Genomic DNA, 20,853 nt, shown 5'->3' with positions numbered 1-20,853 from the left:
TTATTTAAAGGATAACCATTAAAAGAAGTGAAGCACGGTGCCTAAGTTCCAAAATAAGTTGGCGTAGAGAATGGAGTAATGAAAAAACCATCACATAAGGAAGGAGATAAAAATGAAATACAACAGGCAGGACAAGCAAAGTACAAAATAAAAAACTTAAACTCATATACTACAACTGTGTACCAGGAGCATGAAAAACATACAAACAATAAACATAATCAATAAGTAAATTATAAAGTCTATTAAAAGGGGATAAGTTTATAGGAAAAAAAGAATAATGTTGAGAAACTGGATATACTAAGGTGGGTTTAGGACAGGTTTCAGTATTAAATATAGCAGTCAAGCTAGGCCTCATTAAGAAGGTAGCCTCTGAGCAGATTTCTTCCCTCTCCAGAGCTGACCTAAAGGCACATACCTCCACTCCAGCCACAGCTTTGGGCCATCACTAGGGGACCATTATTTTTAATGTATTGTATTCCTCCTACATTTGTCACCCATCTGTTTCTTTGAGGGCTTCTGAAAGAGTTCCTTCATCCTGGACCTGCCCTGATAATGACAACAGCAGCAATGCTACTATTTACTGAAAACCTATTGTTTGTCAAGCATTCTACCAGGTGCTTTGCGAAAGATCTCATGCAATTTTCTCAATAGCTCTAGAAGAAACACACTATTATTCCCATTTTACAGATAAGAATATTGAGTTTAAAATCTTATCCAGTGTTCCACAATTGATACACTACAGAGCTAGGACTATAGGATAATGTAAAATCTGCCTGGCTGTAAGGTCTCTGGGCTTTTCACTACCAATGCTATATCTTTGTGCCATTATCGCCAAGAATAAGGAAAAGCAAACTTAGAAGGATAAAGACTCGCCAAATGGTCAGTTGGTACCATTAGACACACTGAAGACACTCAACAAGCACTTGACTGAGGACTCACAGAGGAGATTTTATGGTCAAGGATCAGCTACTTGAAAATGCTTACTCAGAAAACAGGGTTTACAGGCTAGAATGGGAAGCCAGTTTAGTCATTTTCAATAGCTATCCCACTTGTCACCTATCTGATCTTCCTCTTGCCTTGCTTTGGTTTGTTACGGTTCTTTTCTTCTTTGTATCAGTTTGAGCGTGTCCAAGAAATCTTAGTTTTTCTTAATTTGTAGGCAATACTCTGTGTTTTCCGGTCTCATTTCCTTTCTCTAACCTGAAATGCCTTGGTTCTGCGTCTTGTATTTTATGTGGGGTGATTTTCCCCAAACAACAAAAATTTAAAGTCTAAGAAACAGGGAAAGTTGAACTAACTTTTCCAGGCATAGTGTTTCTGAGAAATTCTTATGCAATGCCTGATTCTGTCAAGCCAGCCATGCTATATCCAGAGAAAAGTGATCTCCCAGTCACCATACCCTGAAAGCCTACAATCAGCCTACTACTGAAATGAGTCTTTTTGTTTTAGGGGGAGAAGTGGTGCTGGGGAGAGGACACGCTCTCTGATAGTTTGAAGAGAAATAAGAATGAAGTCTAGAGGCTGTATTAAGTTTTCTATTGTTGTATAACAAATTATCACACATTTAACAGCTTAAAACAGCACCCTCCCCTCCTGATCTCATTTTCTGTAGATCAGGAGTCCAGAGGGCTGAGCTAGGTTCTCTGCTTAGGGTCTCACAGGCTCAAATCCAGGTACTGGCCAGGCTGTGCTCTTATCTAGAGACTCTGGAGAAGAATCCACTTCCAGGCTCATCCTGGTTGTTGGCAGACGTCAGTTCCTTGCAGCTGTAGGACTAAAGGTCCGTGTCCTTGCTGCCTGTTAGCCAGGCTCAAAGCTTCTAGACCCCACTTGTTTTCTTTACTGGTCTCTTTCATCTTCAAGCCAGCAAGCAGAGAATCTCTCTCTCACATCAAAGCCCTTTCACAATTCACATCTCTCTCTCTCGGAATCTCCTTTAAATCAATCCTTTTTAGTTAAATAAATGTATTTTTTTTAATTATATTACTTCCCAGTAATAGGAAACAGTATCACTTGCCATAAATATACAGTGACCTAAAAAAAAAATAGAACTAAAACAATAGTACTAAAAATTCTAGGTAGGTACTGTTGCCTTCCTTCTGAATGCTGTGAGCTTGAGGACTACTCTTACTTGAGGAAAAAAAAAGACTATTTTGGTTGCTAATGTTACATTAAAAAAAAACTTAGACTTAAAGGTATTAGAGTAATCAGAAATACTGAAAGAAGACTATAGAGAAATCTGTTCATTACTGCTTACTTAATGATTTATTGCGATACTATCTAAAATGATACAGTCTACCACAATGCCAATCACATGTTTTAGGAAATATTACTTTAAGCCCTGGTTAGAAATTTGGACTGAAAGAGAAGTGGTATAGGGTTTCTCTAAAAGAAGTTGAATTCTGTGTCATAATAAAATCCATTAAGAACAAACAAACAAAAAGACTATAATCAGACTAAACCTAAAAAGAACATGGTTAATGAAATGCCCTGAATTCAGGCACATATATACATACCCCGGAGCTTCCAAAGGCACAAAGACCCATAGACATCTATCCCTTCACTGTTGCCATTTCGACTCTCCTTGAAAACAGATGGAAAGCAAGATTATTCTGTCTTGCTAAGACTGTATTCCTTTAGGAATTCTTAAAGGAGAAATTATGGTACATAAAACAAGATCACTTAGATTAGGGCTCAGCAAACTACAGGCCACAGGACAAATCCAGACTGCCACCTTTTTCAGTAAATATAGTTTTACTGGAATACAGCCACATGCATTTGTTTATGTATTGTCTATGACTGCTTTTTGGCTACAACAGCAGAGCTGAGTGGTTGTGACAGCAACTGTATGGCCTGCAAAAACTAAAATATATACTCTCTGGCCCTTTATAGAAATAGGTTGCCCACCTCTCAATTACATATTTCTCAAAAATGTTGATCTCAATTATATGACATGTTCATAGTGGAGGCTTCAGATTATGTCAAATGACTGTGTTTCTTATCTCCTCAATTTTTTTATGGGTAAATCAGTGTGTCGGTTCTATTTAGAATCAGGAATGTACTCATTGAAGAATTGATACTACATCACCACAATTACCAGAATGTAGATCTCCAAGAACATCTCAACCCATGCTCCTCTAGCTTTTCTTAAATATTTTATTCATCTCATCAACAAGAGATCATCTAAATAGAAAGTCAGACCATATCTTATGATACTATTTTTTAAAATAAACTTTATTTTTTAGAATAGTTTTGGATTTTCAGAAAAATTACAAAGATAATACATAGGGTTCCCACATATCTTGTACCCAGTTCCCCATTACTAACATTTTTCATTAGAATGGTACATTTATTACAATTAATGAACCCATACTGATACATCAGCATTTACAAAAGTTTTTTCTTTCTTTCTTCCTTCCTTCCTTCCTTCATTTCATTTCATTTCTTTTAATTTCATTTATATTATTTATTTATTTCCTTAGTTTTGAGCCTAAATGTTCTTTTTCTGTTCCAGGATCCATCCAGGACATTCAGTTATGTCTCCTCGGGTTCCTCGTGGCTGTGACTATTTCTCAGACTTATCTTGTTTTTGATGACCTTGACAGTCTGGAAGAGTACTCTTCAGGTAATTTGTAGAATTTTCCTCGACTAGAATTTTTCTGGTACTTTTCCTCATAATTAGACTGGAGTTATGTGTTTTGGGGAGGAAGACCACAGAGGTAAAGTGCCATTTTTAGGACATCATATCAAAGGTACATACTGTCAACATGACTTGTCACTGTTGATGTTGACCTTGATCCCCTGGTTGAGGTAGTGCTTGTCATGTTTCTCCACTGTGAAGTTATTCTTCTCCCTTTCCATAATGTAGTCTTTGGAAGGAAGTCATTACATTCAATCTACATACACTGTTCATTTCTTAGTTATTAACACCATGAGAGTCTTTTATTTTCATTCCTAGTACTTTGGCTGTTCTTAGAGATTCACTGTTTCTGAAGGTGAGTCATAGCGTAGAAAATCTTATAATTTCCAAATTAAGTAAGTCAAAATCTCCACAACTAAGTGTCCCTTAGGCAAAAAGTCTAACAAAATGTCACTGATTCTGGACTATTTTTTCTGTCTACCACTTTTATCCCATTTTGTACAAGCAGATGAGCCATCACCATCTCACAACCTAATAGAGCCTTCCCTCTCCCTGAAATACATAACGAATTCAGTAAGATTTTGTGAAGAAAACAACTAAAAACTCTTGGTTGAGTTATGTTGGACTTGGTTGGCACCCTTCCTCAGGGCAATGATCATCACAATGGAACACAACATCAAAGTCATTGATGGGTCCTGGTTGCTGAAGCACAGTCATTACCAAAGTGAACTAGGTAAGTGGAAGAACCTTTTGCTAATTCTTTTCAAGCCAGAGCCTGAGCTGATCCCGGGCTGAAATGAGGCAATGGAGAAAGCTGGCACTTGGCACCGACTCTCTTCCCTTTCCAGATCCCCTTCTCTTCACTTAGTGCTGGCCAAGGACCTCTGTGCTGGCTGCCGGTTATCACTGACAACACAAGCAGCCTTCAAGGGTGGCTGTCCCTTAAAGAGAGAGTTCAGAAGGAATGCTATTGGTGGCTTCATAGAGGACTCTGCTGGCCAGTTACCTCCCCACTGCCAAGAAGACGGACACTCACAGGCCAAATCAGACTAGAGATCGGAATCCACAGGATCAGGGTGGGGGCAGATACACTAATGAGGACAAGTGTTACCCAAGAGCTGAGAAAATTCAAATCCACTTCACGGAACTCATCTAGAACTAATCCTGTATAAGATGGCTAACACGCTAGCTGAGGTCATGGGCTCATTCTTTATTTCTTCTTGTTATCCTCATATGATCAAATACTTTGTGGTTAAAGAATAAAATAAGTGAAAAGCTTACAGAAGAGTACTGTTGTCAAAGGTAAAGACAAACAAAAAGATTGAAATAATGCTATTTGAGTATTACCTAAAATATAAATTTTCATAATAGCTTTTTATGCCAAATATTTACTCATTCTACATATTTAAGCAGATAAGAAAGAAATCAGTATTTCTGACCTTGATCCAACTCTGACCCCACTCAAGGGACAGCCTAACAAGAAAATGCAAAGTTGATGCTGACCTTGCTTTCTTTGTTGGGAAAAAATGAGAACCCAATTATGTCCCCTAGAAAGTCAGATTTATTCCACTTAACATCAAGTGCTTCAAACAAAAGGCTAATAACTGAAGTAATAGGTGAAAAATGCATACCAAACCAAGACTTCAAAACAGTACATCTGGTGTGCAATTCACTGTAGGATTGTAGGCAATTAGGGTTTCCTCAAACATGTTTCACAGAGCCAGTTTATTATAACAGAGAAGAAATGAGTTCCACTGCACAATCCTATTTTATTTTGGCTGTACCATTATTAGTAAATAATACCAAAAGTACTGAATAACAAAGAGATGTCATCAGTTGAAAAAAATGATAGACCACAATTCTTTCTAGGGAGCATATCAAACAGGCCATTACCATGTCATGTGTGGGGAAATTCTGGTATTTCCACAATACACATATGCAGAGTTACTGTCCTTAATAAGATTGTAGTTTGTTGCTTCCATATAACAGACTGGATTTTTGAGCTTTTTTATATGCCTGATGTACCACAAACACTTAGCTGATCCATAATACAAACAATTCAAAGTACCATACATCTGCTGCTTTCATTTCTTAAATGAAATGGATCTCAATACCAGCTAAGGAAGCCACATTAGGCTAAAAAAATCTCATCTACAGGTAATAGACTATTGATCAAGACCAGTAATTCTTTCTGAAAGAGGTCACTCAATTTAAACCTTATCTCAGGTAGGTAAAATACATTATAGTGATCAGAAAATAAAGATGGTTGTGGTTACCAGTCGAATTAGCAAAGTCTACTATTTAAATCACTGCTCAAGACACGCATCCTTGCCGTAATGTTGCTCTTCATAGAAAAGAGACAAGCATGAATAGTAACAGATGCTTACTGGTTTGGATTAGGACTTGATTCAAATATACCACGCTTAATGTCTTTCAATCTTAATAAAACATTAAATAAATTAAACTATCAACCACAGTACATAATGCTTAAAGCCATTAGAGCAAATCTGTTTTTACTGCTTTATCTGAAATCTTGGAGAGATTCCTACCCTAAACCAGAAAGTCATTGCTAAGCAAGAGAACAGTTTTAATAATATGTCCTTTAAAAAGTGAAATTCTGCATTTCTGTATTTGCCTAGAGTAGAACTGATCAGAAACAACAATATTTGAAAACCATAATAATCCTTTTGGGTTCTTCCTTAAATTGCGGTGAGTCTTCTTTATGGCCTGACTAAATATTACGGTCTTCTTGTCCTGTTGAAGTTCCCTCTCTTCGGGACTCAGATTCTTTACAGCATCTGCAAAAACCATTTTAGAGCCTTCTTCCTTTCCCCACCTTTAACTCCTCATACAGAACATCTTGGTTTACTCCAAGTCACAGCCATGCTACTCTCAATGTTATCAAAAACATCACTACGGGGGACTCCTTCACTCATAGTCACTTAATGAGCCACAATAAAGCTCTACTTATGCCCTCTCACTCTAGAGTTACTGAGATGTCCTGAAGAAAGTAGTAAGGTGAGGGGAAGCTGGTGGAGAGGACTGCCAGGGAAACAAGAATGCATGTTAAATGAAGCATAATAATCAAGAAGGCATAATGATGCTCCCTTTAAAAAAAAACTATACTGGTTAGTGTATTACTGTATAATGATAAAAAACTAACATACAATTCCAGTACAAAAGAAAACTTACAATGGTGGAAGCCATAATAGATAAAATTTGATACTTAAAAAAGTTTGATTTTAGGATTTACATAGAAAAAAATTAATCCCAATGAAAATGTTTTCAGGAAAATAAATATGAAAATAGAAAAAATTATAAATGGTTTAACTGTATGATACAGAAAACTCATCAAGGAATTAAGATGGCTTAGAGGAACCATCTGGCTGAGAAATACTTTCTCAACAAAAAATAATTAATATTGGTTTAATTCTAATTAAAATATTTATATTTACATCCAACTAGTCAAAAGCTTCTACAGATCAAAAGTCCTGCCCTTATCAAAGAAGCATAAAAGGATCTCATTCTCATGTCACATTTACCATAGTTTCCCAAAGAGAGTAACAATAAGAATGACAAAATTATTAGTAACAGGGTTGTATTAGTATTATTAGTATATATTAGAAATATATTCTTAGAAATAGATCACTTTTCTAAGACTTGCTGGTATTATTAATTTATTTAATTCTCATAATTTATAAAATAGAGAGTGTCTTTATTCCCATTTTACAGATGAGGAAACTGAGTTACAGAGAAGTTAAATAACTTGGCCATAGTCCCAGTGCTAGTACTAACTGCTTCAATCAGAATTCAAATCCACAGATTCCAGATCCAGAGCCCATGACTTTAACCATTATATTATCCTTGTCTTACACCTGCATCAGACCTGCCCAAGGTCCCCTGCTGAAGTTATCCAATTTTATCCCTTTTACATAAGCCAAAACCCATCTGTTGTATTTATTAGGAAATTTTGTATACTTGAGTTGCCTTCTGTGTTTTATTTACGTTCTGCAGTACTTTGGGTTTTCTTTTTAACTACCATATAGTAAGTGTTCACTTATATGATATGAGAAAAATACTGTATTTTGTAGAAAGCATCCCTCCTCATATTCAAAGTTTAATTTAAAAGCAACTTTCAAACTTAAAAAATGAAGTTAACTCTGTATATTGACTTAAGTTTCCTTTTTGCTGAATGATTACACTACTAAGTGGCACTAAAAACATCATGATCTTGGTTAGAATCTGACACTGAATTAGAATATCAAAAATATTTCTTCTGGAGTAATTCTATAAATACATGGCAGTGACATTTCTACCAAGTATTTTGTAGGCAAATAAACTAGCAGAGGCAAATACGGAGTCCATGTTCCACATATCTGGCACTGGATCAAGAGTCAAGATAATATGGGTGTCCAGTTCTGGCTTTGCAACTGATGGGTTGCATATTTTTGAGTCATAGTCACTCTGTGACTGTTTCCTCATTTAATAGAATGTTAGAGGCAAATGAACACCTCCATTCTGCCAAGCTCTAAATTTTGACTTCAGAAAAAACCGTAAGGCACTGGAGGTTTCCTTAAAGGTTTTCTTTCCCCACCCCTCTCTGTTTCATCAACTACCACAAGACAATCATCTTCTCTGACTGTAGATTGGAACATATGTGTTTTAGTTCTAGATTCATCACTATTGGTTCCAACTCTCTGGAGCTTTCCTCAAATAGAGGAATTAGACTGGTCCCCAATCTCCTTTTGAAGGGACAAGTCACTTGATTTACCCAAAGACTGAAGATTAATAATCAGGAGCAAGGAGAATACTCATGGGACACAACATTCCCAGAGTGGAGGAAAGGTTTGTTCCTGACAGAAGTTACCTGAGTCCAGCCCTGAACAGATATTATGAGCAAGGGTGAAACCTATAGTAGTATCCTGAGACCACCAGAAAGATCAGAGCCCAGAAGGAGAGGAATATGCCAAATAAATATAAGACTTATTTCCACACTTCTTTTGTTTGATATACTCAATCTTAAAAGGACAGTGTGGCAGTGGAATACCTGTGCCTAATAAAAGCAGTTGTTCAGTAAGGTACTTGCTGATTTCAATTCTGACAAATCATATCAAACTATAACATTATCATCTAACCATTCTATACCATGAGTTTCTCTCCTTTCCCACAATATCTAGGTATGGTAATGGTATTTTTGTAATTTAGCAGAAAGATCCTGGTTAAAGTGCTAAAAAATACAGTTGACAACATGAGGGTTGGGGCACCAACCCTAACTATACCTTAAAAAGATCTCAATACATATTAGCAAATTTAAGGCTCTCAAAGGTCCTATGGAAAAGACACTTGTTAAATTTCATTAAAACTAGCTTGTCCTAAACTTTTGAGCACACAATTTCTTTTAAAAAAAGAATTAATATTCTTTGAGGCATATTTTGGGAGATGCTATCCTACAGCCTTAGTCAAGATTTGGAGTGTTCATCTAAATGTGGAACTGAATTCAACTCAGGACACATCAAGTAAAATGACAACAAAAAGCACAGCAGTCAACTAACTATGCATTTGATTCCCAGGGGAGGGAAATATGCAATGTATAAAAATAATGAACCCTTCGGCCTTCCTCTGCTCTGTCTCAGCAGCACTTGAGACCCTGAGCTGGCCATCCCAGAAGGAACAGACTGAAATCACTGACTATATGCGACCAAATGGGAATAATTTGAATGCCCAAGCATGTCTATGAAAATATCAGCCAAATAATATTTGGTTCTAATTTTTCTTCCAGTTTCATTTTTTTTTCAAATTCTATTACAAAATCTGGAAATCCTAGGCAACACTCAAATGTTTATTATAAATATAGCTGCTCTATTTGTTTATTCTTTAGAACTGTGCTGCCCATGTTAAGGACTTTCTAAGTAAATCACCAAATAATTGAAAGATTACTAAACTTCTGAGCTCAGCAAAGATAATTTTAAACATCAAAGAGAAAAATGTGCAAATTTTAGACAAATTTTAATTTACAAAAATTAAAAATCACAGTTCACTCTCTTTCATTTATAGGTAATTCTCAAAATAGATCTGAAGAAGATCCTGTAAGAAGCTGTAGAGGGGTAGATGATGGAGAATTTGGAAGCAATAAAAAAATGCATGAATTATTACTACACTGAGTAGGGCTACTGTCCTTTGTTAGAAATGGTTAGCATCAATCTGTTACCACACTAAATAAATTTGAAATTTTTTTCAAAAAGTGTCATAAGACTTTGTGATTTCATTTATGATTACTCAGCAAGAAATCAATTACTCACTTAAGAGTATTAAGAACATGAAGGAGGATTTCCTGTCCTAAAAGCATTCATTAACATTCAGATTAATATAAGGAGATTCAACATCACACCTCTGGAAACTTAAATATTTAGTGAATTCAAGACTTGTAGATACTGGGGGAGAGTATAGCTCAGTGGTAGAGTGCATGCTTAGCTTGCTTGAGGTCCGCAGTTCAACCCCCAGTACCTCCATTAAAAAAAAAAAATAACAGAATTCTCAAAAAGAAAAAAGACGGCCACTTGTAGGTATTTTCAATACGCAACTTAATTTTATTTCAGAGATATAAATATTTACCTTGAACATCCTCAGATAAAAGTAGTTTCATATCTGTTGAACATGTTCTTAGTTTTTTGGGTTTTTTTGGGGGGGTCAGGGGGAGGTAATTAGGTTTGTTTATTTATTTAATTTTAGAAGTAGTGGGAATTGAACCCAGGACCCCGTGCATACTTGCATGCTAAGCATGCGCTCTACCACTTGAGCTCTACCCTCCCCCTCCATATCTATTGGACATGTAAAAATATGCAAGTTGCTTTACTGAATCCCAAGAATGATACCTTGTAGGAACTAACATAGTAAGGCATCACACAGACCTTGCTTACACATCTTTATGATTAAGACAATTGTTTTGTCCTTTGCTTTGTGGTTTTCAGACTTCCTTCTTCATTTACCCCCAACTTACCAGGTTTATTAACGATACTGTAAGTAAGCTCTACGACCTATACAACTTTGGAAACCTGTCCTCCTTCCTTGGGTCCAACTCATAATGCTAGAGCCATCTCATTTCACTTGCACAACACTATCTGAGAGAGATAAGCACTTTTTTTGTCATTTCTCAACACTCCTGAAATGTGAAGAAAACAGTATTATTCCTATTTTAAAGATCAAAATGGAAGTGCAGAAAGCATAAAGAGGGCTTCTGGTAACGTCCTTGTTTCTTGACTTCGGTGTGTGTGTTCAGTTTGCAAAAGCTCATCAAGCTACATACACTTATGATTTTTATATTCTTTGGTATGTTATGTTATACTCTAGTAAAAAAAATTTCAAGAAAGTAAAAAACTGGAGATTAAGATTCCAAAACATTCCCCAATGATTCACTTACGGTCGGTGGTTAGAGGCCGGCTCACATGCAAGCCGTGTGACTCCTAGGCAGTCCTCAAGTGCTCTACATCAAACTGCCCGTGTTAATCATTTCCTTCCACTCAATCTCTTACTTCTCCTTTGATCATTAACAAAGTATTCTGCCTCATCACTGGAATATGCCTGGAATATTACACTTAAAAAATCTTTCTCTTCATGTCAACTTAATCTTACACACATGCAGTAATACAGATATATATTCCTACAACACCCAAGCCTCATCCTAGCTAGGAGATCCAAATCCATTTTGTTAATTATAACCATGCTTTGATAGTCTGACTGCAACTTTTATAAACGATTACTGCATTGTGTACAATTATGTTTTTAACTGTAAGATGTCTCATTATCTAAACTGTTTAACTCAATCTTTATACTTTCTTTAAAAATGCTAACAACTAAAATGTGGGCGAGAAAAGAAAATCTTACTCTATTCCCCATACCTCTTAAGATTCTCTAGGATGATAGCAAAAAGTCAGTAAAACAACTCTACAGAAACCAGATTTGGTTACATAAACATTTCACCTTCCCAATCTATTTACCTTCCCAGTCTCAAGTCTCAACACCATCTAGACTACACACTACATCCACCTATGCAAACGACAATTATGTTTTAAAGATTAGGTTCTCATCGACCTCCAATGCCTTTGTACAAACTGCTTCCTCTGCCTAGACTACCCTTCCCCTTGTCAACCCCTCTCTACCAATTCTTCAAGACTTAGCTCGAGTATCTCAGAATTGCTTTAAATTCACCTCAGATCAAGTTAAGCTCTCTCTCCCCCCCTTGAAGCACAAAATTGCTGCATACTAGTAGAAAAAACAATGCAAAGGGTCACAAAACTTACTGATAAAATATTAAAATATGTTGTGGAGTTTGAAAGATATTCCTACTCAGAAGCTGGATCATTCCCCCAATTCTCTTTTGAAGTAGGTTGGGTTCCCTTTCTAGATTCTGTCATAGCACCCCTTGGCTTTCCTTCACAGCACTCACAACTGAATTTTAAACAATTATTTGTAGAATCATTGAACATCCCTCTCTTGCTCTAGATTGCAAGTTCCATGACACAAAGCGCACCTTCTATGTTATCCACAGCTATATCCCCCCAGGACTCAGAACCTGGAATGCAGTAACTGTTCAATACATTTTGTTGAATGAATGTTTCCAAGGAGCTCCATACCATTTTGGCTCACTTGATAGGCCATTTTGGCTTACTGCTTCAAAAGTGATATTCTGACTTAGTATGCTGAATTTGCTTCACATATGCAACTTACGGTTTATAGACATCATGGAACAATCACAACTATGGCCCAACTAAGAAAGTGAAATAATTCAATGTATTATTTACATGTTTACTTCCCCTATTAAATGAGTTCCCAAATGGCAGGGACTGTGTACAATTAGCGAAAGGTGGCTGAACAGTTCAGACAATAGAGTCAAACTTCCTTAGGCTCCCAGCTTTAACACTCAAGAGCTTGGTAACCCTGACAAGTGACTTAAACCTGCTGGAGCCTTCGTTTACATATATCTATAAAGTGAGAATAATACCACCCATCTCTTGGGATTGTTGTATTCATTTTCCAGCTTTACTGAGGAATAATTAAGAAATTAAAATTCCATATACATAAGGTATACAATGTGATTTGATATACATAACCATTGTGAAATAATTACCACAATCAAATTACCAAGTCAATTAACATTTCCGTCAATTCACATAATTACCGTTCTCTTTATATGGTGAGAGTAGGATCTACTCTCTTACCAAATTTCAAGTACACAAAACAGTGTTATTAACTATAGTCATAATGCTGTACATTAGATCTCCTCATTCTGCACATCTGAAACTTTGTACCCTTTGAGCATCATCACTACATTTACACCACGCTCATCCCCTGCAACCACCAATCTACTCTCTGCTTCCATGAGTTTGATTATTTTAGGTTCCACATATAAGTGAGATCATTCAGTGTTTGTCTTTCTGTGTCTGATTTACATCACATAGCATAATCTCCTCCAGGTTCAACCATACTGTCACGAGTGGCAGAATTTCCTTTTTTTTTTTTTAAGGCTGAGCAATATTAAATTCTGTGTATGTATGTGTGTACACTACACACACACAACCACATTTTCTTTATCCACACATCCATCAATGGACACATAGATTGTCTCCATATTTTGGCTATAAAGAATACTGTTGCAATGAACATGGGAGTAAAGATATTTCTTCAAGATACTGATGTCATTTCCTTTGGATATATACCCATAAGTGGAATTGCTGGATTACGTGGTAGTTTCAGTTTTAGTTTTTTGAGGAACCTCCATACTGTTTTCCAAAATGGCTGTACCAATTTACATTCCCCTCAACAATATACAAGGTTTCCCTTTTCTCCACATCCTTGCCAACACTTAGGGTATGCCATATTAACAGATGTGAGGTGGTATCTCATTATGGTTTTGATTTGCATTTCCCTGATGATTAGTGATGCTGAGTGATGCTATAAATTTCCCTCTAATAGCTGCTTTTGCTGCATCCCATAAGTTTTAGTATGTTGTGTTTCCATTTTCATTTGTCTCAAGATATTTTTTGATTTCTTTTGATTGCTTCTTTCACCCACTGATTGTTCAGGAGTGTGTCAATTTTCTACATTTGTGAATTTTCCAAATTTCCTCTTGTTACCAATTTCTAGTTTTATACCATGTGGTTGGAAAAGGTAATGATTTCAATTTTCTTAAATTTGTTAAAACTCCTTTTATGGCCTAACACATACTCTATCCTGGAGAATGTCCCATGTGTACTTGAGAAGAATGTGTATTTTGCTGCTATGGGATGGAATGTTCTGTATATGTCTTCTAGGTCCATTTGGCCTACAGGGTTATTCAAGTCCTATACTTCCTTACTGATCCTCCATCGGGATGTTCTACTCATTATTCAAAGTAGGGTACTGAAGTACCCTGCCATTATTGTGTTACTGTCTATTTCTCCCCTCAGTTCTCTGTGTTTGCTTTATATAGTTAGGGCTTTGATGTTTGGTGTATATATATATTTATAATTATTATATCTTCCTGGTGGACTGAATCTTCTGTCATTATATAATGCCCATCTTTGTCTTTTGTGGTTGTTTTTGACTTAAAGTCTATTTTGTTTGGTGTAAATATAGCCACCCCTATCCTTTTTTGTTTGCCATCTGCGTGAAATACGCTTTTCCATTCCTTCACTTTCAGCTTGTGTGTATCCTTAAATCTAAAGCGAGTTTCTCATAGACAGCATATAGTTGAATTTTTGCTTTTTAATCCATGCAGGCACTCCAAATCTTTTAACTGGAGAATTTAATTCATTTACATTTAAAATACTATTGATAGGTAAGGACTTACAACAGTAAGCCATTTTGTTACCTGTTTTCTGACTGTTTTGTAGTTTATTTTTTCTTTTCTTCCTCTCTTGGTGCCTTCCTTTGTGATTTGATGATTTTTTGTTGTGGTATGCTTTGATTCCTTTCTCTTTATCTTTTGTGCACCTATTACATGTTTGTTCTTTGTGATTACCATGAGGCTTACATAAAACATCTTACAGTTATAACAATCTACCTTAAGTTGACAAATGAACTTTGATCACATATAAAAACTTTATACTTTTACTCCCTTCTTACATTTTTATGTTATTGGTGTCAGAACTTACATCTTTTTATATTGTGTATCCCTTAACAAATTATTATAACTATTTTTAATACTTTTGTTTTTTAACTTTTATATTAAGAGTTTAAAGTGGTTTATGCATCACTGTTACAATATTAGAGTATATATATATATTTACCTTTACCAGTAAGTTTTATACTTTCTTACATTTTCTTGTTGCTAATTAATTAGTGTCCTTTCATTTCAACTTGAAAAATTCCTCTCACATTTCTTTTAAGACAGGTCTAGTGGTGAAGAACTCCCTCAGTTTTTGTTTGTATGGGAAGGTCTATCCCTCCTTCATTTCTGAAGCACAGTTTTGCTAGATACAGTATTCTTGGTTGACAATTTTGTTTCCTTTCAGCACTTTGAATATATCATTCTATGATCTCCTGGCCTACAAGTTTCTGGTGAGAAATCTGATAGCCTTATGGGGGGGAGGAGGAAGAAGGGAGATGGGGAGGAGGAGAAAGTGGTGGCACTGGCTTATATCTAATGAGTCACTTTTCTCATGCTGCTTTCAAAATTCTGTGTGTTTAATTTTGACAATTTAATTATAATGTGTCTTGGTGAAGGCCTCTTGATGTCCAGCCTATTAGAGGTACTTTGAATATTATGGATCATTTATTTCCTCTGATTTGGGAAGTTTCCCATCATTCTTTCTTTAAGTAAGCTTTCTGCCTCTTTCTCATTTTCTGCTCTTTCTGGGACTCCCATCCAAAAGGTCCTAACTTTGGAGAATGTATAAACAACTAGTTGTATGTTCACTTTCTACTTAACCATGGTACCTCTCTCCCACTGTGGACATGAACCAAGACCCGGGGTAAATTGCATCATCTGGTGGCTGAAGTAAGTAGATGGCTGGCATAACATCTATTCTGCTTTAACAAGATCATATGGAGAACACACTGACCATTTTTTCTTGATCATTTACCCATCACTGATTAACTCCTTCTTGGCAATTATGTCCATGTGTTTGTTCTCTCATTTTTCCTTGTTCTTTTAAAATGTTCCTGCCCTTAGGAAAAAAACACTCCCCAAAACTAATTCCTCCCAATTTATGTGTCTAAAAAGTTAACGCACCCCAAGCTGCCCATCAACGCTTGGAATATACCTATATCAAGGAAAAGGAAAGACTTTACAGAAAATTAGTCATAAGAACTAATGCCATCAGTCTCTGACCATTTCAAAGTTAGCGACTCTTAAAGCTGATTACTTGTTAGATGGTGGCAAAATATTTGATAACACCATATGTGAAAGGAGGTTATAGTTTAGGAAAACATAGGAAACCTTCAGGGTATGTGTATGATGGCTTTTTCTTATAGGTTTTGAGTCCAGTCCTACAAGAGGCCAAATTAAACTAGAGCTAGTCATTCTCTGCTTGCAGCCTCCAATCTAGGTTGACTGAGAGTCACATAATTTGAAGCTTTGCAGGGCTGTAAACATCAACAGCCTCTGCACCTCAAACTGAGGTGATTATAAGCAGTAACTCAGAGAAGTAGCTGTCTTAGCAGGAGATAAGACCACAGGCCTGAGCTGTTTTAAGAGTTCTCTTCAGGACAAGGAAGAAAACCAGCCAGCAAAAATCAGATTAAGAATGCTGCCTACCTCAAGGCAGCTGGCTATTAATTTAAAAGCTAAAGGAAAAGGGCTGAGCAAGGAGGCCAGTAAGCAGAAGAATTTTCAACCTCAGAAACTATGTATAGATGTGGCTTCCCCCACCATGGAGCTTACTAAAAGCAAAAATAGCAAAAATCTATAAGTCTTTGAGGGAATAATATTATCATGAAACCCCAAGACTGCTCTGCAGCAGCCAGCAAGTATTAAATCTCTAAAATAATTCGTGGCCCCAAACCCTCACCAACAGAACATTAGCTGTGAAACCTGTACATTCCCCCAAGAAACATATGCTCTCCAGTGAGTGCTTCAGATGCAGCCATGAAGAATGGACAATAAAGAATCTCTAGAGAACAGTCAGGGACCTGTTCTGGGGCAAAAGAAATCCCCTTGTATTATTCAGACTGTTGCAATTGCTGCTGTGACTCTGCTGTCACTTTAGATAACCATACCTACCCTGCCTTTGGTACCTGCGTGCCACTTGACCTCTGCCACCCCAGGATCCAGTTACCTCCACTGTACTTAGGTTTGCTAATTCAGTGGCAGCAGTTTCCATTGTAACTTCTGTCCTATAGGATCTTGGGGCTCCCCTCACAAATTTGTTTCCCAGGCAAAGGAAATCCCCCTAGAGAGCAGAACCAGGGGCTGCCAGAAGGGCCATCAAAGGAGCTTTCCCCACTGCCAGGGCAGGGAGTTTTTGCTCTTCCTACCCAGTATTTGACCACTGCTGTCTCTTCCTTTCTTCCTCTTTTGGCGTGAACTTTTACTACAGTTATCTTATTCTTTCCCTACCTACGTAACGATGGAAGAGGGAGGAAGTTTGTGGGACACAGGAAGCCATACCTAGACCTAATGGGGAAGACTGCACATCACCAAGAAATTGAGAACTTAGAAACTGGATACAATAACTAGATAAGACTTTGGAGGTGTTTCCACTGAGGAGGGGGTGAGCATGTTCTTTGTATGGAAAGAAGACTGAATGAGGATTAGATACCTAAAGGAGTGTACTGCAGCAAAGACTGTTAATCATCCACCTAATAGCCTTTCTCCATTCTTTCTTGCTAGCAGAAGTCCAACATTGTTGGGCTCCAGTGTGCTCAAGTGAAAATACATGTCCCAGCTTCGTCATACATGAGGTAGCCATGTGATGTAGTTTGGCCAATGATATGAAAGCAGACTTCACTGGATGTGGTTCATAGGAAAGTTCTTTAAAGAGGTCTGACTCACCTGGAAGTCACCATTTTGCTCGTCCCCATCCTCCAGCTAACCTAAAACACAGATGGGATGACTCAGGAGCTACCTTGTAACGAAGAGTATACACTATGGATGGCTGGGAAGAAGGGTAGAAGGCACCTAGGTCCCTAACGGCATCCTGGACACACCCTATCAGCCCTGGAATGCTAAACTTTAGAATTCTTATTTAGTGAGTGGAAAATAAACTCAAGTTTATGTAGGCCATTATTTTGGGAGTTTTCTGTTCTACATAGTAAATGTCAGCTCCTTCATGGATACACAGAGAATCCTGTAACTCACTGAGGAATTAACCAAATTTATGTCAAAATATAACCTGTAAAAAAAAACTATATCAGGCACCTTACTTTTACTTAGCCTGGCTGCCACATACTTGACATCCAAAAGTTAGCCCCATGTCCATTTCAGGCACAGTTAATCAATCAGGGCACTTTATACCAGTAAGTTATAAGTACATCTGCAAAACTATTTCAACTCCAAGTCTCAACAGCTACAACTGATCTACTGACCTGGCACACAATATAGAACCTATTTTCCATTTGTAGCAACTTCAGTTTCTCTCAGTTCTAGAATTCTAAGACAAATTATAGACCTTACAATGGAGAAAATGTGTCAAGATTCTACACCTATCAAGTAACTCAGATCAAATTAAATAATCTAATCCTACAACTCTGGACCAGTCACATTTCCTCAGAAACAAATAAACTAAAACCTTGTTCCTTCATTTGTGAGATGGAAGAAATAGGAAAGCCTACTTAAGCTGCATAAGGTTGATGTGAATATCATATACAAAATGAGTGTGAAAAAATTTGAAACTTAAATTACTATAAACATATAAATTATTAATAAATCTATAATATATAATTTATTCTGTACAACTAGCATAATTTGCTATTATAAATACTTGACATCTAAAATTAAATTCATTTCAAGAACATTATATTGTCTTGTGTAGCAATATAGAGAACTCAACTAAGAGTTCATTCTTCTGATTTCACACCAAAGAAACAATGGACTGGCGTGGGGGAAGCACAAAAATATCAAGAGTATACGTATTCCAATCAATTCCACCAGGCAGAAATAACACTTGCATTCATGGAAGAATTCAGTTTTACCCTATTGGATTAATCTCTTTAAAAGAAAAAAGAAAAAGTAGTTTCACGATGGGGGAGGGGAAGTTTATCATACATATGTGTACTTTTCTAAACTCAAAAGGGAGAAATCTCTTCACCTCTATAGACTAAAATTTACAATAAGGTAAAAATAACTAGGCAAGTTTAATTAAATCAGTAAATATTTGATTGCCTACCAAACATAATGACTTGTTGCTATTACCATAGTGGATAACCTATGACCCCTAACCTCAATAAGAGCAGTGAAGTAAACCCTGAGATCTAAGTCTTAGTACCCAGGATAAAGGAGTAATTGAAGTTTCAATATTTAGAGAAGCTTTAGTAATATAAACATTGTACTAATTAACATCCCACCATCCGTGGTCTTTAAAACAGGTGCTACATATTCCCAGCCAAAATTCGTGAAAGTTTTCCAAAACTTACTTCAATTTCCTTTGAAATTTTGAAACCACTTAGAACCCCATGGAAAGTCTAGAAATGTAACTTAAAGAAGCTTGAGAACTGAGCAAACTTTATAAAGGAAATAGTAACAATGTGGAACAAGTTACAGAGACATCTTTAAGGTCATCCTTATTCAGGTCACTTAAAAAAATTTTTATTGTAGTATAGTCAGTTTACAGTGTTGTGTCTATTTCTGGTGTGCAGTGTAGTATTTCAGTCATACATATACATATATTTGCTTTCATAGGTTACTACAAGATATTGAATATAGTTCCCTGAGCTACACAGAAGAAACTTATTATATATAGCAGTTAGTAGCTGCAAATCTTGAACTCCCAATTTATCCCTCCCTTCCTTACCACCGTGGTAACCATAAGTTTGTTTTCTATGTTTGTGAATCTGTTTCTCTTTTGTAAATAAGTTCATTTGTCTTTTTTTTTTTAGATTCCACATATGAGTGATACATGGTATTTTTCTTTCTCTTTTTGACTTACTTCACTTAGAATGATGATCTTCAGGTCCAACTATGTTGTTGCAAATGGCATTATTTTAGCCTTTTTTATGACTCAGTAGTATTCCACTGTATACATATACCACAACTTCTTTATCCAGTCATCTGTTGATGGACATTTAGGTTGTTCCCATGTCTTGGCTATTGTAAATAGTGCTGCTATGAACATTGGGGTGCATGTATATTTTTGAATTAAAATCTCCTCCAGATATATGACCAGGAGTAGGATTGCTAAACCATACGGTAAGTCTATTTTTAGTTTTTGAGGACTCTCTATACTGTTTTCCATAATGGCTGCACCAAACTACTTGCTTACGAACAGTGTAGGAGGGTTCCCTTTTCTCCACATCCTCTGCAGCATTTATCATTTGTGGACTTTTTAATAATGGCCATTCTGACTGGTGTGACAGGTCACTTTGGGATATCCTACACACTGAATATATAAATATTAACACAGAGCTCAACTACAGAAAATAAAAGGTATATATGTGGATAGCACAACTGATTGGTCTACAAGTGCTATAAATTAATGTATCCGAATGTTAAAGGACCTTAGTTTTTAAATGAACAAATAAGCACATGCAAGCAGAGTGAGGAAATTTCAAGTTATAAATCAAAACCTTCTGGCTAGATGAGAAGATAAAAGCTTCTTTCAAAAACTCAGCTATCCGCCAGAGACAAAAGCACTAGATACATCCTATTGTCTAATCCATCCTCCTATTTGGCTAATGTGGATGGAAAAGCTTCAATAACCTTCTAAAAGCCACTCTACACAATGGGTAACCATAGCATACCTCTGACACTGGGCATATACACCCCCAATTAGGAGACATATGCTAGAAGCTGTGATATTAACAGCTTTCTCCCTTGCTATTACTGCCCACAATGGGCACCATCTGGGATGATTTAGAGAATCATACAAGCAAAACCAGAATATATCAAATACATTGCATATTCTCCTGTACAAAGTTATCTGTATTACTGCTACCTGATAAACTTTACTAGATTTTGCCAAACTGGAAGTTTCATCTTCTGAGGAAAATGGAAGAAATAAAAGTTGCAGCACAACATAAAAATGAAATTTTGCACGATCTTCAAGATCAGCCACGTGGAAGAGAAATCAGAATGCTACAGA

At 36.5% G+C, this 20,853-nt stretch overlaps 1 protein-coding gene and 1 long non-coding RNA gene across 16 annotated transcripts in view; one reads left to right on the top strand and one right to left on the bottom strand.

Moving 5' to 3' along the window:
- Window positions 1–20,853, bottom strand: part of CASK (calcium/calmodulin dependent serine protein kinase) — a 314,683-nt gene that overhangs the window by 270,097 nt on the left and 23,733 nt on the right. The gene's annotated exons all lie outside the window — the stretch shown is intronic.
- Window positions 3,396–9,924, top strand: LOC135320192 (uncharacterized). Its single transcript, XR_010379431.1, has 3 exons — window positions 3,396–3,625; window positions 4,149–4,373; window positions 9,695–9,924. It is a non-coding gene; the product is annotated as an uncharacterized LOC135320192 (long non-coding RNA).

This window comes from Camelus dromedarius, chromosome X (genome assembly GCF_036321535.1).
Source record: "Camelus dromedarius isolate mCamDro1 chromosome X, mCamDro1.pat, whole genome shotgun sequence".
NCBI lineage: Eukaryota > Metazoa > Chordata > Mammalia > Artiodactyla > Camelidae > Camelus > Camelus dromedarius.
The sequence above is the reverse complement of the archived record's forward strand: the minus strand, read 5'-3'. Positions and strand labels throughout refer to the sequence as shown.